The sequence below is a fragment of the Triturus cristatus genome, chromosome 4_1, assembly GCF_964204655.1.
Source record: "Triturus cristatus chromosome 4_1, aTriCri1.1, whole genome shotgun sequence".
Lineage (NCBI taxonomy): Eukaryota > Metazoa > Chordata > Amphibia > Caudata > Salamandridae > Triturus > Triturus cristatus.
In genome coordinates this window covers 396,425,201-396,449,040 of record NC_140585.1, presented here as the reverse complement: position 1 = coordinate 396,449,040, position 23,840 = coordinate 396,425,201, and positions in this window count along the sequence as shown.

Here is a 23,840-nt window from a genome sequence, read left to right as displayed (position 1 = left end):
GCTAGTATGTGTATTTGCATCAGACTTTGTTCTCTGTGTGTATATAGATCACCATCAGAAATGCCAACCTCATTGGTATTATTGGTGACATCAATTACCCAGTGAATGAATTGTTCTTTTCCACGTCTGTTTGCTGACAGTCACAATAAAGCCTTGTTTATATAGGTATGCATTGCAAAATCCTATGTGTAGTGCCTTCTTATGTTTTATGACGGCACGATTTTGGCTTCTAATGGACTCTGTAGAGCTGTGACGCAGATGTCAGAGTGCAATGCCATGAAAGCTTGCTTCAGAATGTTGAGTTTGCAGTTACACGTCGCAGAATAAAGACCTGTAATACTAAGTTTAGTGTGTGGCATAGTTATTGGCAGGTACCCAGGCTGGGGAGGATGCTACACTATTAATGTTGTCTACAGTGCTGCTTCATTGGGTATATGATCAGCGGTGGCTCCTCCATTAAGGCAAAGGAGCGTCACCCCCCTCTGCTTTCTGAGCAGTACAAAAAGGAAAAATAAAATGATAGCAACACAATGTTATCATTTTATTTTTCAGTACTGAGCCAGAGCGGGGTGGGACGGGACGGGCTGTGCTATACTGACGGACAACAGCAGCTTGTAGGGAGGAGGAGGGGTGGGCACCATAAGTGTGCATGTTGGTTTGGCTGGCTGTCTTAGGACGGCCAAATCATCATGCGCACTTAGCATTTCTCCCTCAGGCTGTGTGGAGGACGGTCCCAATTTCCCAGGCACTGTGTGAGCGACAAACCAGGCCACTTAGACCAATTACTACTATTACCAGCATGACAACAGCATCGTAATTGGCTTAGGGGAGTCTGTGTGCTGTTGGTAGTAAGGAGTCAGGAACAGAAGAGGACGGAGGAGAGGCGGCGGCCGTACAAAGCTAAGGGATTTTTCTTTTTCCTTTTCAACCCCCCAAACCCTGCCCCCGCTGCCTCACCACTGATGGTTCCTAGCAGCCGCTACTGTATGTGATGTGATATGCCCAATGATGCAACCATTTATGCCGTAATTGATACTATTTGTGAAATCATGTGAGAGGTCATAATCAATGCTTGAGGGGAATTATGGTAGCAAAACTGAAGTAGTGGGGAAATTCTGTGTTTTTAAGGCTTTGAATCATAACCAAAAATCTCTTGAACTGTAGGTATATGAAGACATTTTTAGGTCGCGCGAGCCAAAGGCTCGAAGAGACATTTTATATGTGAGCTTCTCAAAGTGCTGCCGTGGCCTAAAGCTACAGTGCACGTGAACGTGCACGCGCGCAGCGCCATGTGTCTTTCCTCCGTAGCGATCGTAATCACGATCACTTTCACTTTCGCGGGCTCCTCTGTTGCTGACATTCCCCCCTCCCTTCTCGCCCAGCCCTTGTTTCACAGCTTCCAAAGGCTCAGAAGAAGCGGTATGCTACGAGGAGCCATCGTTAAGTAGAACGTTGTTTTCCCTTTCAAACATGCCTTTTTCTTGTTTTTACATTTACATACTAAGTAATGAACACACCTCCCAAACAGCAACTAGTGGCGATCCCTGTGGCCATTTATTTATTATTTAATACAGCCTCGGTAATGCTTGCCTATAGAGCAAGAGATACACGCATTGGGCAGCTGCAGCGCTGACCCGGTGAGTCTGACTGGCTTGTTTTTAACTTGAGGTGCGTGCGCGATCTTATTTCCGCTCCTGACTCCCTTCCTTTCCCTCTCCTCCCCAGACCGGGATGCGCCAATGCCGCATGTTTCTCCTGGACAGCAATCGCAACGTGTTATCAATGCGGCGCGGCTTTTTATGTTTCATTGGGATATAAAAGTATATCAATAGATAACATCTTTCAGCGAGGGAAGAAAGCTTTACTGTTCTGCAGGAAAAAAGTAGGTACCTCCCCCGTTCCATTTCATGAGCTTATCCTTCAGCTGAAAGTAAAATGTCCGTGGCCTTAATACAGTTTCACTTTCTTTCTCCCTTCCTTCACACGCGAAAGGCTGTTTTCATTCCGTAACTTTCTGAAGTCCGTGGGGAGTCCACCAGGTAATACGCACCCGCCACATTTCTTGGGGATACGCGCCCACTCTTGGTTGTGTTGCATTAGCATCGCACAGTACTTGCCGCACTCCCACCCCCCCAACCCCCTAATTCGGGCCTACTCTTTGTCCGTTCACGCCCCCAGCAACCCGCCATACTGCCCCCACCCTGGAGGATGAGGATGCGGGAGCCTGTGTGGAGCAGACTGTAGAGGTGAGTTGCCTTGCTTACTCCTTTCGGTTTAAAGATATGCACTTTCTCATAGGATTATACTGGAGTCCTGGTCCCTATCAATCTGGCTCTTGCGTCATTCCAGATGGAGGTTTTGCAGTAGGTCGCTGTGTATCACAGTGTTTCTCTGTTTACAAGTGCACTGAACTCGCTGGGTCGAATGCGATGCATCTCATCAGTGGACATGACCTTAATTTTTCCCTAAACATGCATCATGTGCAGCAAGTCTCCCCAGTTAATGTACCCCAATTGTGTTTAAATCCCCCCTCACCCATTGCTAGCCCCGTAGTGCTGCCTGCTTTGCCCCTCTGTCCATGTTGCAGTCACTCGCTCGGCAGTTTGCAGTACATCCACCCATGTATTGGAGATTTACACCCTTACTCTGGTGTTTGCCACTCCTCCCTTGGTACAGAGGTTCAGCTGCCCCTTGTGTTGCTCATGCACACGTGGCATAAACTACTTGATACCCCTATGTGCTGCAGCCAAACCTCACCCGTTATATACTCTTGAGTACTGCAGCTTAGCCAACTTGATGCACTTACTGTGCACTACGGAGACAATTTATTATCGTGCTGGCATTATTATTGTTTGGTTGCGCCTTAGGTTCCTTGTGACCTCACTTTCCAGTTCTCGGCACTTCATCTGGCATTGGTACCACGTAAATCACTTACCTCAAACTCCTTCTGCCTTCGGGGTGTGGACAGCGTCTTCAGAAGCAGGCAAGAAAGCATTTTCCTTATTCATTTGTCCGAAACCATAATCATTTGCCAGTTATTTTAAGTAAAGGCGCAGCAACACCATGCAAAAAAACAGTGTCTTTGTAAGTAAGTTAAAATGGGGAATGATTGTGAAAAACACTAATCTGTAAACAGAAGGAAAAACCAAATGCACAAATTTCAGTGCTTAAATTGTGCCGGTCTTTGCTGATGCGAGACACCAGCATTTAGTTTCACTTGACAGTCCTCATATTTAAATACACATTTAAAACATAATTCTAGCCGGCCGAAGCCATTCACACTGCTTTGTGTAGCTTTGAATGGTTTAAACTGTCTAAATGTGATGATGTTCAGTAGGAAGCGTTCATACTGGCATGTGGCAGTGATCGTAGTTCCAATAACTAGTGCAAGCTGCAGCGACCTGAGCCATACATTGGGCGATCGCACTGGTTTATTTGTATATGAAGCACTGCGGCCAATCGCTGTCAGGGCTTGGTGAAAAAATATCATTGATGTGTTGAAGAGACCGAAAGCAAACCCAGTCGACAGAACCTCCGTGACATGGGTACAAACAGCTTGAGGACAGAAAGCGACCACCCGCTGCAGTCCATGCAGACACACACAACAAGCCTCGGCTTTGTACCAGCGCTCAGCAAACATGAGGCAGAAGAATTTTAAAATGCCATTACTTTGTTCCTCACATCAAAAAATGTAAGGTTTTGGGGAGTGATCAGCCTTAGAAGAAGCTTGACCAACTACTAGAAAGGCAAATGTTTGATCTCTGGGCGCCATATTAAGGAAACTTTGCCCTGCTGCAAAAACAGGATAAGTCATTGGTAAGATTTTGTCCCTTGTGGAGAAAATTTACATCATACCATTTTTTGCTGTTTACATATTTATAAGTTGAAGCATTGTACATTCTCCACGTTTGAAATGCAAAACTTTGGCTTTTGAAGCGATTTTTTTAAAATTATGTAAAAAGGAAACATGCAAAATAAGTTAGCTTATTTGCATATAGCTTGGTTTAATTTGATATGCCATGGTGTGCCACAAACCGTGTATTGGAATGAGGCTCTAGTAAATTGCTAGTGGCTGAGATTGATTCACGAACTCAATGCGTCACTTTTTTGAAGTTTATATTGTGATGCCCTTAGTGTGTGTTTCATTTGTTCTGAATTACGTCCATCATCTGTTCTTTTTGCATCTGTCCCTCTAAGTGGGAAGGGGATGCCCAGGTGTGGGTCCCGTGCCAAACCATGTGGTAAAACCCTTACTGAACTGTTGACATGTAGGATACTGTAATGATTGCCTTAATTTTCGAAATGATTCCCAGTGTAATAAAGGATCTGTGTAGATGAACCCTCTTCATGTGTTCACATGCCATCCTCACACCTGATCTCCAAGTGCATGTCTTGTGTCTAAATGGCCTTTACTTTATCTCTAGCAAAATGAACAAGCATTGGCATAGCCAATAGGTCTTGTCTTTGGGGCCTTATAAGTGTTCAGCCATGCAACAGTTTATGTTGTTGCACCAAGGATATTGTGCTGCATAACTAAATACTTATAAGGCCCCAAAAGCGAGACCTATTGGCTATGCCAATGCTTGTTACTTTTGTTTTAAAATACCGTTGATTAGTTCCAATGTCAGTAAAGGGACATGACTTCTCCTGATATTATACTTAAGTATTATGCAAGCCGTAGGTTCGGATAGCTGTCAGATGTCTCATATGTTACATCCAAACATAGCCGAAATGGACAATCCAGCTGGCAACAGCTGCACAAAATGATGCTTCTCTGAAATTACGCAAGGCTGGAGAGTATGCCCTGTTGTGGGGGTTGTGGTGGGCAATACTGATTTGATTACAAGTGGAATTGGAGGCAAATCCACAGCGTTTTCTGATTCCAGCTCGTAGTCAAGGCATGGAAGCAAGAAATGGGCAATCCTTGGGAAAGCCCAGGAGCTAGTATAGGGGGATGGTAGCATCCTCACAACATTTACAGTAGAACAGCTCCTATGCAAGGCATGAGCTTGTGGGCAACATTTTTCAAGTACCTTGTTCTGGGTTGTGCAAGGATGGGAATAGTGTCGGCTGTATTTTGTGGCCAGGGTGGGGAATCATGCTTTTCCTTTGCAAGACATGCATTAAGGTTTGTGATGTGTAAGATAACTGACACATTTTGCAGGGGTGGAGGGTGTTACTTTTGCTTTGGAATTATGATATTACTTTAATTGTGTTTCTATCCATTGAATTTCTTACGTTTTTTCTCCTGTGTGAATGTTAATGTTTACTACATGAGCCATAACATTATTTTAGCAGGTTTTTTTCAGTGAATTTCTGAGCTTTTTTAATACGAACGTCATCTGTTGGACCCAGGGTGACCACTCATGCATCCAATATTTCAGTGAATGTCTGGAATTTTTAAAATGGACATCAGTGGCTTGACCCCTAGCCACCCCTCATGCATCCAATCCGTGCCGCACATGGCCTTTAGCCATGCGTCTATTGGTTGCATGAAAGGGTTGACCTCTGCACCCCAGCCCCAACCACACATATAGTTTGGCTGAGCTTATCTGTGATTGGATACCAGGGGGCATATTTACAAGCCGCTACCGCCACAGGAGCATCACTTTTTTGACGCTCCATTGACTCTGTGTGCTGACCCATATTTACAAGGCCACGCAAGGCCACAGTGCTTGGCTTTTAATGGCCTTGTAAATACGGCCCCTTTTCACGCATCACTTTGCATGAAAGGGGCATGCAATGGGTGTTGCTGTGAGCGTTCCACTGCAACACCCATTGCTTTTTGACGCTGCCCCAGATTTACAAGGATTTGCAAATCTGAGGCAGCAAAAATAACGCCGAAACTGCGGGGGAAACATGGCGGCAGGCTGACGCTGGTCGCGGGAGCTCCCAGAACAACGAGAGGCATGGGCTGAATCAATTGGAAATACTACGGAGATTCAGCCAGAAAAAAGATAAAGTGAAGGGGTGTTAATAGGACGGACCTCAAATAAGCTCAAAAGAATTCTTACCAACGCCGGAAACATATGGGTCAAGACATCGAGAGACAGCCGGGGGTCTGGAGGCGTGCAGCGGACCTCTGGAGGAGAACGCGAGCAGCTGCAGCGTTGGTCGGATTCCTGGCCGGGAGAGGCAGCGTCAGAACAAGACTATCTGGGAAGTCGGAGTCAGAGAAGGGACGCTGTGTGTGGCATGGTGAGGAGGAGCATGACCCCAGCTTGAATCCACAACCTGAGGAGGGGGTAAGGGGCAGGAGCATGCAAATCCAACAAACGGAGGTAAAAGGAACTTTGTCTCTGTCTCTCTTGATGGAAAGGGACTCTCCCCCCCAAGGCACCTCGGCTCGATAAAGAGAGGAGGAAGGGGGTAGGGGGACAATACCACAAATAAAGAAGGCATTGTTAGAGGAGGCCGGATATATTGGAAGGGGAGGGCAGCGCCACTGCCAGTACCTCTATGAGTAAGGAGCTGCATGCCACCCAAGTTATCCAATTTAAGAACAGATATCAGCTAAGGTCCCACCCCGAAGCTAAAGCCAAAGTTGACAGAATTAGTGCCGTCAGAGAGCAGGTGGTTCGGGAGGTGGTACCTGTCTCGCCTAAAAGAAAGGTGATAAAATCAGGGGGGAAGCCAAAGCGGTGTGGTGCTAAGGTGACACAAGTGTTGATATACCCCCCACATCCCTTAGCACTTATTTCAAAATAATGGAGCATGTTGTGGCACCCAAGGGAGGAGGGAACAAGACCACTCAGTTAAACTCAGCCCCCCTACAGTTGGAAAAATGATTTTCCCCATTAGCAAGTAAACAAGATGGGGATGTCCAGAGTGAAAGTCGGGGGCAGAAAGAAACGCCAGTCCCTCTCCCACCTCTCCCACCTCCAGTATAAGGCTACCTTTAGGTAGTGGCAGTACCTTAGAGGTGGTAAATTCGTATAACATGCAAGGAGTAGAGGGGGCAAAGAGTCAGGTCGAACTGTTGTTTCTGAGCTTGAGGCAGGATATCTTTACGAAATTCGAGATTTCCGAGACTAACCAGAAAGGGATTCAAGATAAATGTGATATTTTGAAAGGAAAACTGGATGATGTAGTACAGCGAACTGGGGTGTTGGAGAGTGAGGTGAAGGTCCTGTCAAAAGCCATGGCAGAAAACACTAAACACTTAGAGAAATTAAAAGTACAGAACAGAGCTTTACAAGAGGATATGGAGAGGCTTGAGATGCAGGCTAGACGTAATAACTTGAGAGTTCTCAAGGTACCGGAAGGATCAGAGGGAGGAGATATCAAGGCCTTTGTGTGCAAACAGTCGAGAGAAGGAATTTTGAAGGACAGACCTGAGATTGAGCTCGAGAAGGAGATCCTGAGAGTTCACAGAGACCCTTTCAAGTTAAACCCAGCTAGGAAGGCACTGAGGAAAATATTGATACATTTCCTTACTTATGCGGTGAAGGAGCTAGTGCTGGGGCGCGCCTTGAAAGAGGGTTCTTTAATGTACGAATATTTCAGTTATCGTTATGTTCTGAGCAGAGAGGAAGTACAAGGCGAGTGGCCCTTATTATAAGATCCAATGTAGGAATAAGAGTAGTTAAACATGAGACGGATCAATCAGGGAGATGGTTGGTGGCCACCCTACTGATCCAGGACAGATCTTTAGTGTGTGCAGTTTACTATGGGCCAAATGAGGACTACACCGGAGGCCCTATTAAAACTTGAATCTTGCCTATTAGAGACAACAGCACTGATTTATCATGGGAGGTGATTTTAATTTAATTCTAAACAAAGAGTTAGACCGTACCTCACGAGTAAAATACATTAGCCCCCCAAAAACATCTGCGAGATTAAAGAATATGATAAGAGAATGTAACTTGGTGGACATCTGGTGCAGTAAGATGGGGGAAGCTAGAGATTTTACTCTTTATAGTAAAAAGTACAGACACCATTCACAGATAGACTATTTCCTTATAGATCAGGAGCTATATACAGATGTGGAGACAGTAATCATATTCCTGCAATTTTATCGGATCACTCGGCAGTGGCTATGACCCTGAGGTTTCAGCAAAAAGAGGGACAGAGGAGGTGGACATTAGACAGGACTATTTTATTAGATGAGGAAGTGATATGTGAGTTGTGGGAAAAAACAGATGAGGACTTTCGATTTCATATAGGCTTAGCAAAAGATCAAATATTTTGGGATGCTTTTAAAGCATATTTAAGGGGGTTACTCAGGTATAATGGGGGGAAAAAGGAGGGCCGCAAAACAAAATGGAGAGAAAAATTAGAGAGATTAAGGGGAAAAAAAGGGGAATTGCAGAAAACATTGATGGAAGGCCTAAGTAATATACCAGTGTTAGCGAAGGAATTGGAGAGTCAGCAGGCTGAGTTCCAAGGGCAGCTAGATAAAAGGCTACTAGACAGATGGAGAGCGAGTAAACATCAGCACTTCGCGTGTGGAGAGAAGTGTAGTTCGTTGCTGGCCTGGAAAGCGAAAGTGGATAGGGCCAGAAATACAATAAGAAATCTAATTAAAAGAGGGTCAGGAGAAACGCTCTATAATGATACAAATATTCGTGAAGAAGCCCGAAGCTTTATGAACGATTTGTATAGTGAAGACATAATACCAGGTCAAGAGAATATAGAGAACTGGCTACAAATGATAACACTCCCCCAATTATCAATGGAACAGAAGAAAGTTCTAGAAGCAGACATGACAGAAGAAGTAGTTAGGGCACAGTGCAAAAGAAATGGTAAGAGGAAAGGCAGCCGGATCGGACGGTTTGCCAGTGGAGGTATACATGTGTATCATAGATAGAGTGGTGCAGGTTTAAAAAACTTTGTTTAATAAAATGTATATGAATGGGGAAAATCCTCCTAGCTGATGGGCAGAGGCCACGGTTACGCCAATTTTAAAATCAGACAAAGATCCGCGGAAGATAAATTCTTACAGACCTATATCTCTTTTAAATATAGATTATAAGATCTTTTCAGGAATTGTGGCATCACTAGTTGCCAAGGCCATAAAAGGGGTTATTCACCCAAAGAGGTTTTATACCAGGGAGGCAGCTCAATGAACTAACCTTTTAAATAATGGGGGTTATAGACATGGCAGAGACTCGAAATATCCCATTAACCATAGTGGCAATAGATGCTGCCAAAGCCTTTGATCAAGTGAACTGGGCATATCTGTGGGAGACCCTAAACAGCTTTGGTTTCCCGAGAAATATGGTTAAGGCGGTGCAAAATTTATATCTGCGTCCTAGGGCAAAGGTGTTGGTCAATGGGGAATTATCTGATTGGTTTAGCACCACAAGAGGGACAAGGCAGGGGTGCCCCCTATCCTCGCTTTTATTCAATTTGTATAAAGAGCCTTTCGCTAATTGGATTAGGGCGGATCACACAATTTCTCCCTTTAGATCTGGCAGGTTTGACGTAAAATTAGCTTTATATGCAGACAACCTGATTCTTTACACTACAAACCCTCAAGAAGCAATCCCTAATTTAATGACGAAGGTGGAGAGCTTTGGTGAAATCTCGGGCTATAAGGTTAATATGGGAAAAACTGAAATAATGGAGTGGAATCAGAGGTCGAGGAGTCGGGCCAAAAACCAAATGAGGTAGCTTGGAGTACAGATATCTCAGAAAGTAGAGGATATAACTATAGTGAATTGGAAGAAAGTAAGTAAGGAGATAACGAGTTTATTGGTACGATGGGCGAACCTACCATTAAACATCTATGGGAGGGTAAACCTCATAAAAATGATTATATTTCCTAAAATCACTTTCCTATACAACTCCATCCCCCTATCATTCAGGAAGGAGGACATAGCAAAGCTACAGGGAAAAATAGGTAGCTTTATTTGGTCCTCGAAGGGCCCAAGAATAGCATGGAAAAATCTGAGAAGAGGGCTTGAGGCGGGAGGATTGGCTCTACTGGATCTACTTACCTACTGCTATGCCTTTCATTTTAAAAACGTTCGTATGTTAGCAAATAAGACTGATAGGTCATCACTGGGACTATTATTTGAAGCTTGTTAGGGGATGTCTGCCAAGGCCAGCACCTTTTTTTTATAAATATGACGACCCAAAGTTTAAAAAAAAAAGTGAGGTTGAACATCTTAAGGTCTGCATTAGAAACCTGGGTTTACATAAGAAAGAAATTGAAAATTCATTACTACTCATCGTGGGCTCCGATTTGGGAATCTCCAGGCACTCCTGAATGCCTGTGAGATCAACTTTGTCAGCCTTTGAAAGCAGGAGGCATATATTACTGGGCAGATCTTAAAAAGGATTCTAGTTTGATGTGCTGGGAAGTGCTTAATAACCTTACTAGAGGAAGACCGACTAGGTTTAAGTATTACCAGCTATGCTCTTGGTGGGCTACACAAAATTGGTCTCAGGAGGAGGAGAACTTAAAGTTGGACCAAGTGATGAGAACAGATAAGTGGAAGAAAGAAATATCTTTTTGGTACTGGGCCTTTTTGGAAGCAGAGGACAACATAGAAACTGAAATCATAAACTTATGGGGTAGAGAGTTTAGGGATGAAGACATCAAGAAAATGTGGTTTGACTCCTTCAGTATGCTGCAGACAGTAGTAAAACCTGCATCGCTAAAGAGGAATCATTTGTATACTACCTACAGAGTCTACTGGTCTCCTCAGAAGTTATTAAAGGTCACAGCTAACACATATAATTGTCCAAGGTGTAAGTATCCCGCAGCAGATGATATGCATTTGTTAATTGGAGTGTCCAAAAATCAAACCTTATTGGACCGGGGTATGCAACTTCTTGGAAGAAATACTTGGTAAACCGATCGAGGTAAGCCTCTGCTTAATATTCTTTGGACTTACGCATGGTTATCAGTTAAATGCACGCAGTTCAAAGTTTATATTCTATGTGACAGTATTGGCGAGACGGGAGATATGTAGGCTCTGGAAATCTGAAACTCCCCCAATTTTTACTGAGTGTCTCAAGAACATTATTTACACAAGTGAATCAGATATGGCTTGCGACCCAAGAAGTAGAGAAAAGATCTGGACTGCATTGGTGGACTGGAGGGAGAAGACAAGTGGGTCCAATGATTAAGCCAAATATGCTTTTGGTCCTGGCCTCTCCAGTATTTTCCCGATGGCCCCCATATGTGAACAGCAGATGGAGGTGGAAACAGCACTGTTCTTGTGGGAAACCTCCGCTCTTTCTCTCTTCTCGAGGGCCTCCACATTTTCATATAGAGAGATAAGAGGAGTCCAAACAAAAGTGTTGGCAAAATGAGGACAACAAAAAAAGCAAAAATAACGCCACTGGAAAGCAGGCATTAGAGTGGCGCAACAAGGAGAATTACTTTTATTTCACCTTTTTTTTTTTTTGCTCTTTCTATGTGTGTTGCATAAAGCGCCTTTAATGGTTTATGTGCAGGAAGATGTTCCTTCCTGCACATAAACAATCATCCCTGCAAAGCAAGCACACTTGCACCACAGTGCGAGGGTGTCTGCGTTGGTGCTAGGCACCTTTTTTAGCACCAGCACAGGGGAAAATACAGGGGTGTGTTGTATTCTTGTGAATACAGCACATTCCTGCAATTTTTAAACGACGGAGAGCAGCACTGCTAAATTGCTTGCAGCGCCGCGCTGCGTCATTTCTTTATAAATATGCCACTAGGTTTGCTTATACCCTTAGCAACATTTGGTGACGAAATCCCAAAGCATTTCAAGATACCTTTCATGTTTGCTCCCTTCAAAATGAAAGGTTGCATAAATTGTGAGTTTCGAGCAGGGCTTCAGAATACGACAGTACTTTCACATAGAATGAAATGTACCCACGAGACAAATATCATAGTTTCCATTCAGTTTTGAAGCCGCTGAAAAGGTTTCATGCTTGTGAATGGCACGTTTTCAGAAGGATGGAAGAATGCAACAGAGAGCGGCATTGAAAGAGAGGCTGATGACACACCGTACCAGGCCTGCTTACAGAATGCCCTTTACGTTGGTATCCTTGGCAGAGTTTCTGGGCTGATCAATATATGCTGTACTTTAGAGGAAAAAAAATAGCCTGCCGTGATATCATAGTGGTTTCAAAAATAATTTCACTTAAAGCATTCCCCAGAGGCAGTGGTTTTGACTAGACCAGATGTCTGGCAAGAGAGATAATTATAGAGGTCAAGAGAAAGAAGATGAGTGAGGGAGAGAAAATGGAAGAGGAGAAGGAATGAGAATGAAGAATGAGAGGCAGAGAGTAGAAGGGACACATAGAGCGAGATAATGACTCAGAAAGGGAGAGAAGAAAGAAGGGGGAAGAAAGAGCTGGAGATAGAGATGAAAATCACCTATAATGAGAAGATAAATGTAGCTTGAATTCTGCTCGTCCCCTTGCACTTTTGTCAGGTGGCCATCCGCCCCCCCCCCCCACCCTTTGTTCACTGGTCAGTAATGAAATCGATCCATATATGTTTTTTGAGAATAAAGGTAGTAGATACTAAAATGCAATGGTTGGTACCTTTCTCAATGTTTCCTCATGCTTAAAATAGTATCCCTAAATGCTAAAGTGCTGAACAGTCCTTTTAAAAGATAGACAATCAGGAGGAGTTTCAGAGCAGAGAAACTAGATGTCATTTAGGGTCAGGAGTCTCACCGTCTGAGACAGGATCGACATAGGACTAGATGTAAATGTATTGCCTATTATCCATCCACTTCATCCACTAAAACGAAACAAACTGGAGTAGATTAGCCTTATAAGACGAGCCTTACAACTATCTATAAATGAGGTGATGGCTGATAAAAATGGCTGATATTTAAATTAAGCAGGCACATCATTCGATCATCCAGTGACCATTGCAACAAACTATGCCTAAATTCTGCACAAGAGGTTTTGCTAGGGAATTTCCTAGATCTATTAACAGGAATAACTATGGGTAAAATAGTTACAGGAGACTTCAATCTGGAGTGAGATGTGCAGAAAGATATGGATACAGGGAGATCTGTACCTTTCCTAAGAGTTTTTAAAAAGGACTTGAAAGAGTTGGGTCAAAGGGATGTGTGGGGGAGAAACACATGTCAGATACAGAATTCCCTTACCCCTCCTTTGCTTACAGATCGCACTCATGATTAGACGATATACTAAAGAGTAATGCCCTAGTCCCTAAAGTAGAACTTCTCATTCGTTCAAGATTCAGAAGAGCAGCTTGGATATTACACCCTCACATGCTGAGAGACCACATTCATAGAGAAGAAATCAGTGAAAAGATAGGTGACTATTTTAGTAGAAATGAGAGAACGAAAGTATCTATAAATGTGGTTTGGTAAGTCTTCAATGCAGTGTTATGAGGGAAAGGTATTGCAATAATGTCCCACCTAAAACAAATTTGTGCATAAGAAATTCAGGAGTTAGAAAAGTAGGTAAAACAGATGGAGATTAAATGTATTTCCCATTCCACACCTTAAGGTAGTAGTAGTAAGTGGCTAGCTGTTCATTGTTTATAGAAACTGAGCTAAACTGTCAATGCTGCATTAGAAAAGACGGGCATGTGTTGCCATAGACAAAAAAGGGTCTGCCTTAGCAAAACATTGAGGGGCAAGAGGAAAGAGAATATGTAAGGGAGATTTTCTTTAGTTTGGACAGACTATTGTAAATAGAGGAAGAAAAGTTAGAGGTGTTTAAAAACTTCTACACCACGCTATGTATGAAAAGGAAGTTTATCACCATCAGAGCGGCAACCTTATATAGACAATGTGCACCTCCTATAACTCAGCATAGGATCAGATTGAGCTGCTAGAGCCCCTATTCGGACAGCAGATGTGACAGCAGCGATAAAAGCCAAGAGGGGTTATCAGTATTTTTATAAGACTTTTCCTTCTAAACTGACCCCCAGATTAAAGAACATATTTAAATATTTTGCCAGAAAAAAAGCTACCTGTAGAACAATGGATGAAACTATAATCACATTTATCCCAGAGCAAGACGTCAGATATTGTGCATCATATGCCAGGTGTCCTCCTTAAAGTGAAAGTGAAACTGATTATCAAAAGACTGACCAACCGCTTGAAGGGCGTTCTCCCGTTCATGGTTCATGCAGACCAGTGCAGAATTCTTCACCAGAGGCAAGTACAAGACATTGTGTGGGGGCGTTTCACCTATTTGACGGATATACCCGCCATACCGCTTTTCTTAGACAGGAAAAATGGTTTTTGACCGGGTGAACTGGTCTTTCCTATGCATTGTTTTGAAGGCCATGAATTTCGGCCAAAGTATTGTTGACATGTGCTTGTTAACTACATCCATCACACCGCAAGGATTGCCCTTAACTGACACTTCTCAATACCCTTGAAGTTACCCAGGGTCACTCAGCATGGCTACCCATTGTCGCCCCTGCTGTTTGCCTTGGTTATTGAACCCTTGGCATTTCAGATCAGGCAATCAATAAAATACTAAAGGGATGAAATTTGGGTGGGGATGACAAAAGAGCATTACATTCACATTTATGCAGATAATGGCTCACACATCTTGGGGACACCCAAATTCTCCCTGCCGGAGGTGATCACTCAAATGGAGATGTTTGGAAAAGTGTTAGGTTACAAAATTAAATGTGACAAATCAGAAATCTTAAACCTTTCATTCCCCAGGGAGGAGGCAGCTACCTAGGATTAACATAACCATTTAGATGGGTGTGAAGGCACATTAAGTATTAGGAAGTCAAGATTATTCCCAAGAAATCAGACTTGTTTGGTGCCAACTACCTTCAGTTACTGACTGAAGTACAGAAAGATGTAGAAGCTTGGAGGAAAGTATATATAAAGGCAGAATCAATACCATTTACATTAATGTATTTCCTAGACTGTTGTACATATTTTACGCCCTGCTGATTTTGGTTAAACAAAATACATTAAAAGGGGTATTGCAACGCCAAATATTTTCCTTTATTATACAGCAGCCCTACTGCGTATTGTAGCGGAATGGTCCATTTTGGACAATGACAAAAAGTGAGCACATGTGGGCCACTCAATAGTCGATCAGCCGCTATGGGAGCTGATATGAGTTAAGAAGAAACACAGACCACAGCACCTAACGGTAACCAGGGCAACAGGGCACATACAACACTAAAGGTATGGGATGTCTTCCCAGAAAAGAAAGGACTCAACACATTCCCCTCTCCTTATACCCCAATTCACTTTAACAGAAGATTGTACAATGGCCACAGGGGTCTCCCCATTCCAGAAATGGTTGGGGGAAGCGGGGGAATGACCTCAGATATGTATCAGGATGAATCAATGAAATATTTTTTGCATCACAAAGCTTATTTCAAAGTAGATGAGACAGAGATTCTCAAGTATGCCCAATTTAAGCATTGGGTTCCTCGCCTGCATATTAAGCAAACAGCTAATAGTGTTAAAACTTCAGTTGAAACATTATTCCTTCGAATAATTGTGCCTAAGGGAGCTTTTCCTAAATTGTACCAATTATTATCAACATTTGATAATCGATGTAAATGGGAACACACATTGGAATCGGAGAGGATCCTTGGAAGACAGGTCTCTCAGCGGCAGTAGAAATGTCTGGGGAAGGACAAACATGGCTGCCCTGCATCGAGGAAAAGCTGCGAGATACATGTCAACATCTGGAAGAGCTGTTACTATACACTATAACATCTCAAGTGCATGCACTCAGGAGTCCAACTACTGGAGGAGCTGTGGTGCCACAGGGGATGTCCTCCAGATATGGTTGGAAAGTCCCAAAATAAAGGAATTCTAAACGGAGGTGTCTGCGTTCTTGCTATGTGCATGGAGGCAGTCCTACCAAGCACACCTCAGCAAGTAAAAAAGTAAAGACCGACTTCTATAGCATTGCAACTTTGTACTTCTTCTGACCACTCTTTACTGCATACTTGTCAGATTGGTGACACAACACACATATACAGAAACTACAAACCCACACAATCGCTGATGCCAGATGCTGCATCACCAATATTGTAGCCAAGAACCCAGAGGGCACACATGAATCATACATGTTTAGGTACTATACTTTTATTTTTTTTCTCCGTGTACTGGAATATACGAGGCCTACTAGTAGGTATGGAATGTATGACACACACCCATGAAAACCTTGAGGAGTTACAGGTCAAATGCAGCATGTGTAATATGTACCCTATCTCCCATAGGTGACCCTGGTTATGCCTAGAGACCATAGGCATTGACATGCTTTAAAAATCTAAAGACGCTGGCAGAAGAAGCACAGGAAGACAGGGCATCAACGAGTGGTGTTGTGGCACTCTGAACTTAAGATTCTGATGCCAAGACCTGTCAGGAGGTAGACGTCTTAACCACTCCAAGACCATCTGTGACGTGATTGTTGTGTATTGCACTGTGTCTGTGTCATACGAAAACCACAACAACACAAGCCCAAACAGTAACTCAGTCTCACAGGATGGATAGGTGAGGGAACAGGAAATTGTTCAGAGCTTATTTAATTGTAAGTGCAGCTGAAAGAGTGACACATTCGCTTGAAATGCCACTGAGCAGCAGTGATATTATACATGCCGCCACTCATAACCATGCCCATAGGTATATAAATAAGTTATAGAAAACTGAAATGATAGTCACTTGCAGGCATGTGACCAATGCTCTTTCCTTCACAGGAATGTGGTCCTTATGTAAGTCTAAAACTGCTTCAAGGGGATGTAGTCCCTCTTTTATAGGCTTCCCCTCCATGGTTGATTGCCTGAGATCTAACACGGGCTTATGGACCCATGACTCCAAGAACATCAGCTATTCTATCTGTAGCTGAGGCTATGTACCCTTTTAGGACTTGGCCATTAGTGCACTAATGGGTGTGTTCTGTCTCACTATCTTGTGTATGGCCCTCGTGCAGGGGGCTGGAATCAGGGGTGCAGAAGGTGCTGCAGGACCCCAAAATAACCTTGCTGGAGTACAGAGTTAATGAGTGATAAAGAGGCCTTTAAGTTTTGTGTTCATCTGGTGACATTTGCTGTGAGTTCAAAGACAGAGGTCCAGTGTCAGGCAATGTTTTCTGACAAACTGCTGCTTATTTAACATTTAAATTAGTCCTTTGACTGATTGGGAGAGAATTTTGTAAAGGGAAATTAGTGAGAATTTTGCTCAGCAAGAGTCAAAGGAAAGACTGTAGGATGTCAAATGTTTGCCAACATTTATCAAAATATAAGTACGTGTAAAAGAAATTTATAAGAAGTTCAAAATCTATCAACAGCAATGTTAGCAAAATTGAGGCACACTGTTTTTTGTAGTTCTGAATTGTAATGAAAACAAACATTTTAATAGGGTCCCAAGAAACCAAGACACTGTACTTGTGCGATGTGCAAATTATAAATATGATTTTCACGTGTTAGTGTTTGTGCGCCACATTTATTTAGCAGTAAAACTGCAGGTTTGATGCAAATTTAGTAGCAATTCCTTGAGGGCATTTCAATGGAAAATATACTGTATAAATGACAATACCCTATCACACCATGTTTTAGTTATATATTTGGGACAACATGCTCCCAAATGCACCACTGCACGCGTACTACTCCACTGACAGTCTGGTGCTGAGTGGCTGTAGTTCATCTGCTACACTTATTCTTTGTGTAATTCTTGGGTGTTATTCAACCCCTATGACTTCTGTGACATAACCAGTGGCGGCTCTTCCACTAAGCCAGAGGAGCATTGCCCCACTGCTTTTCAGCAGTGTAAATGAAGTAAAAATAAAATGATAATAACTTGTTGCTATTATCATTTTATTTTTCCTGCTGGGGCAGCTCTGCGGGCGGGACGGGGCTGCTCGGCTCTCAGTTCAGGGGGAGGAGTGGTGAGCACTCTGTAAGTGCGCATGAATGTTTGACTGGCCGTCTCAGGCTGGCCAAACAGTCAGGCGCACTTTTGCATGTTCTCCACCCAGCATTACAGCCTGGGAGGCGAACATGCCCAGGCTTCCAGTCCCCGCTTGAGCGCCAAACCATGGTGCACAGACTAATCACACCGCAGAATTGCAGCGTTGTCATTGGCTTTGGGGAGCCTGTGTGCTTTGTGTTCCAGCCGGGAGAGGCACAGAGGAGAGACCCGGTGAGGAGGTAAGTTTTTTTTTCTTCTTTACCTCCTCCCCCCCACCCTCCGCCCACCACCTGCGATCTGTGCCAGCTGCCACTGGACATAACATTGATGACCGTACCTCGACTCTGAAAAATTTCCAGCACCTCTGTGTGAGAGAGTTGCTTTTCCAACCTAAAGCCTGTAAGGATTTTAGCATCACTATTGAGTTTCCAAATGGCATCCTTCATGGAATAGCCCAGCCCTGCAGACATTTTACTGTGTCATCTGGATGCCATTGACAGATGAATTGTCCAGATTCACAAGGTCCACTATCATGTATTCATCCCTATAAAATAGATATTCATGGTTTTAGCATGCTCGCCCATGGCACTCAAGGCTTCTACGTTCGTTGGGATGTCCAGAAGATCTGCATGAATGCCTGCTAGCCCATCCTCAAGGGTATTAATCTGGCACTCAGTTATCTCACTATAATATTGTAAGATTGTGTCTCCCATGCCAGGGGACACCATTAAGGCCTTGATGTTTGGGGTTGTGCCTTTTGCGGTTGCAACCATGTCACTACTTTGGATAAAGATCCATCAGTCATCCTATCATTAGATTCCTCTGTTGGTGCTTCAGCGATACCGTCTCACAAGAACACAATGGCATTGCTGCATGGCATGGACGGGTACTGTGTGTGGGCGATATTAAGAAGATGGGTGGTATTGTCAGTTGCTGAGGTTGCACCTAGACTGATGAGGAACATATGGCAACATGACGTGCCTCTGCATCATGCATGCTCATCATGATTATGGGCATACACTCTTAGACATGCCCTCATGTGAACAACATATAAAGGATGGGAGTTGACATGATCAACATTGCAACGGTAAGTGGCCCTCACCCACCGCGGACAGTGATGGTCCGCGCTGCCGAGCTCAGGCAGGCTCATGGGCGGTCTACCAACCCTTGGGTGACTCTCCAACCCCGTCGCCATGCGGATGCACTTGGGCAATCCCCTACCCTTGCTCTCAGTTTTTCTTTTACTTGACCTGTTGTCCTGATGATGACTTTGTCAATCAATGCATAGGGTCAAAAGGTCGCAGACAGTTTTCCTTCCAGTCTGGAAGATCCGTTGTTTTGCATCCACGCGTGTGGACCTTGATCATTAACTTTAAAGTCGTTCTTTTGTCCGCGGATACACACCTGCAATCACCACCGCTGGCCTTTCACTTTGCGAGCACCATACTCACCACCTGCTTCCATGTATCGAAACACTTCACTATTTTACATATGCGCACCCCGGCGAGGCCGTCCCTCACCAGCATTCATATCACCAATCATTGTGTTGCTAGAAATATTTAAATTGTAGCTCCCAAATGAGCTCCTAGTGAACTATCGCTATCCTTACTAACAAGTATAACCCCACCCAGCGCGGACACTGAAGAAAGGGGTGTTTGCGAGAACGTAACATCGTGGTATCACTATCCGGTGTCTGCCAAACTATTCCACCCATTCAGTCAGAGTTAAAGAAGCTATCTCTTCTTCGAAGGTTTGTGGGGCCACAGGTCAATACTTTTTTCTACAATGGAATTAACTTGCTGTCTTCTAACTCTACATTTCACATTGAGGAAGGTAGTTTCTGAACTGCTTTCAGATCGCACCCTTGTGTGAGGAGTGCAGATTTCTTTATGGCGGTAGATTCTCTCTCGCTCCATAACTATCATTTTGTGGTTTTCGCTCATTCGATCCGGGAGTTTAATTTTGCGTTTATAATGGCATTAACCGCATCCGGTCAGCTGTTACTGCCCACTCTCACCTACATGTGGAGTGACGGATGTTTTTTCTGGCTGAAAGACAGTTTGAAGTCATTGGCATGGCACAGGCGGCATATGTCAGTCAGTGCCAAGGGTGAGCACGCAGTGAAGACTGCACAGTCTATGTCACAATCAGTCATATTTGTAAATCAGGAGCACTGTGTCCCTAGCAGAGCCTGCGCTGTGTTCTGATTGGCCACAGCAGAGCGCACCACGTCGTCCTATCACCATGCAGCCTGTTGATGAGACGCAGGTGTCTGTCCGGGCAATCCGGTCAAACCTTTGAGCTCTGCCTGGCTTGTTGTTCTCCAGCACCACCTGCATCAGCGTTTCAGGTAATTCCCAGGAGCTCGGCTCCCTGCCCTACTCTTACATAATTGTTGGATAAACAGGGCGCAGCAGATGACCCACTGAGTATCTTTGTGTGCTATCTCATACGACCTTCAGCCTGATTCGTTTTCTTTCGCTGGAAATCATAAAATATAATCCTCAACCATTCCAATCATAACAGCCGGTCGGATTCCAAGAATACAGGGCGGAATCCCGCTCACGAGACACTTGTCGACTGAGAAAGGTCCCCCTTTCTCTCCAGCTTTTTGCCTTGGACCCTCGCCTACTCCCCTCCCACCCCATCCTCAGGGGCGTAACTTGGTCAGTTAGACGAGGGATGGGGGACCAGGGGAGGATGCTTTCCAACAATCGTGCTGGCATATAATGAGAAAATACATTATACGACAAGCAGGGCGCACAAGACCAATGGGCATTGGTAGGGGGTCCAAGTGAAGTGAGAGGAAATACAATATTTTGTGAAATAACCAACATTTTGGAATACTTTCAAAACAAAGAGGGAGAAAGTGTGTGCGTTTTTGTCTGTGTGTATGTAAAATTCCTGTAGAAATCTGATAGAAATCTCACAATATAGGACTGAAAGCCTCTGTGCCCAACTATTTAGGAGAAAATACATTTATTAGGGGGGTGTAGCACCCCAAACACCACCACTCTAAAGCTACACCCCTTCACATCCCATAGCCAGAAGGTCCACCTGTGACACTTTTAGTCTCTCCTGACTTCCCAAACGCATACAGAGATTTCTAAGCCCCACCTTATGATGTCAAATTTGAAACTACAAGTCCCAAAACACTGCCCAAAAGCCTAAGGCTGGATGACTGCGCAGTACATACAATCTCCACACTAGGCAGCTACGCCTTCCCTTCTTGGTGCCTTGGTTAAAATAAATTGTACGTATTTTCCAAGGGCTGTGATGTCATAAGAGATCAAAACAATTCAAAAGGTGTCTATTATTGTGCATTTAATATCTGTATGTGTTTGTGTGTATGTGTGTGCCAATGTCCTGAGTTCCATGCAGTTTAAAAACATACACTGTTGCAAGCATCATATCTTTGTTAACATTACTCACATGTTTTGTTATTAGCTTTCAGGACTACCAAGTCCACTTCCAGCCGAGCCAATCATCATGCACCACAAGCAAAGGTTTCCTTAACAGTGAGTTGAATGCAACAAAGAGATGGCTTGAACCCACCTTACAGAGGAGATATTTCAAGAACATCACTTTCTAAAGTCAAGAGTAGAGCCCGTCAACATTCAAGCATGTTACATGTTAAGAAACAAATACCCTATAGAGAAGCAGTGGTGGTAATGTATTGTACTGCTATGTGGAGGGTGCTTTCCTTAGCCATTGTGAGACATAAAGAGCTTTCGATTGTTGACTAAGTATCTTCCCAAGTGAATAATATAAACAGAGCTTCTTAGCCCTGACCAGGTCATGGAAGGGCTCCAATTTTCATCAAGTTCCTGGGCGCCCATTGAATGTCTGATTGAAAGTATATCAATCAATCATGTGTTTGTTAAGTGAGAATACTCACCCGTAAGGGTCTCACAGCGCTGGGGAAGAGGGGAGGTGCAGGTTCCTGTCCATCAAGGAGGGGGTCTGTCGAAGAGCCAAGTTTTGAGGTTTCTCGTGAAGATGGGGAGCGATGTTGTTTGTCGGAGGTGGAGCGTTAGGGTGTTCCAGGCTCTGTCCGCGAGGAAGGAGAAGGAGCGGCCTCCCGATCTGGTCTTTTTGGCACGGGGAACCATGACGTAGGAGAGCTGGGCTGATCGTAGGGTTCTTTTGGGTGCGTGGAAGTTGAGTCGGCTGTTCAGGTATGCTGGTCCGGTGTTGTGGAGGGCTTTTTGTGCATGGGTGAGGATCTTGAAGGTGATTCTAGTCTCTATGGGGAGCCAGTGGTGTGTGCGCAGGTGCTGGGAGATGTGGCAGTGTCTTGGCAGGTTGAGGACCAGTTTTGCGGCGGCGTTCTGGATGTTTTATAGCTTATGGGTGAGGTTTTTGTTTATTCCGGCGTAGAGTGCGTTGCCGTAGTCGAGTCTGCTGGTGACAAGGGCGTGAGTGACGGTTTTTCTGTGCTTGAGGGGGATCCATTTTAAGGTCTTACGTAGCAGGTGGAGGGTGTGGGAGCGGGAGGATGCAACGGAGTTGATCTTGCGGTCCATTTTGAGTTCGGAGTCCGGTATGATACCTAAGTTTTGTGCGTGGTCGTTGGGGGTGGGTGGGCTTCCAAGGGCGGGGGGGCCTCTAGGTGTTGTTCCAGGCATCAGGGTGTGGGCCCATGATGATTACTTCTGTTTTGTCAGTGTTGAGTTGTAGACAGCTGCTTTTCATCCATTTAGTGACAGCTTCCATGCCTTCTTGAAAGTTGTGTTTGGCTGCGTTGGGTTCGCTGGATAGGGAGAGAATGAGTTGGGTGTCGTCTGTGTATGAAACAATGTTGAGTCCGAAAGGTTCTGACGATGGGAGCGAGCGGAGCCATGTAGACGTTGAAGAGCGTTCGGCTGAGGGAGGACCCCTGGGGGACTCCGCCGGTGGTTGGTGTAGGGTCTTAGAGGAAAGGAGGGAGTCTGACCCATTGCGTTCTGCCGGAGAGGAAAGAGCAGGTCCAGTCGATGGCCTTGTCCCAGATCCCTGCGTCGTGGAGTCTGCGTGTTAGGGTGCGGTGGGAGACTGTGTCGAAGGCCGCTGAGAGGTCGAGGAGGATGAGGGCTACTGTTTCTCCTCTGTCCAGTAGGGAGCAGATGTTGTCTGTTGCAGCGAGGAGGGTGGTTTCTCTGCTGCGGTTTTTTCTGAAGTAGGATTGGGACAAATCGAGGATGTTGTGCTCTTCGATGAAGGTGGCCAGTTGGCTGTTTATGGCTTTCTGGATGACTTTCGTTGGGAACGAGAGCAGGGAGATGGTTCTGTAGTTTTTGAGGTCGGTGGGCTCTGCCGAGGGCTTTTTCAGGAGGGGGTTGATCTGGGCGTGCTTCCAGTCGTCGGGGAAGGAGGCGTTCGCCAGGGAGCGGTTGATGGTGTGGCGGAGCATGGGTGAGATGGTGTCGGTGGCTCTGTTGAATATGTGGAGGGGGCAGGGGTCCGTGGGGGCCCCAGAGTGGATTGACTTCATCGTCTTCAGTGTGTCTTCGGTGGTGAGGGCTGTCCAGCTGTCAATCGTTGGCTTCAGGGTGTCGGGGGTGGCTGGTGATGGTTCCGTGTGTTGGTTGTCTTCGTTGAAGTTGTCGTAGATGATCTTGATTTTGTGGTGGTAGAAGGTGCTGAGTTTGTTGCAGAGGTCTTGTGAGGGAGGGATGTCATTAGACTCGCTGTTGGGTTGGGCGAACTCCTTGATGATGTTGAAGAGTTCTTTGCTGTCGTGTGCGTGTGTGGCGATTCTGTCTTCGATCGCTGTTTTCCTCGTGTTTCTGATGAGTTGGTGGTGGGCGTTGGTGGCGGCTTTGAAGTTGTTGTGGGCTTCTGTGGATTTTGAGTTCCTCCAGGCCTTCTCAAAGCGGCGGCAGGTGCGCCTGGACTCTCGAAGTTCGGTGGTAAAACTATCTAGCTTTCTTGGCATGTGTGTTGTTCTTCTTGAGGGGGGCTATGGTGACGGTGCTGTCGGTGATCCATCTGTGTAGAGATCGGGCTGCGGTGTTGGGGTTGTTGTCTTCC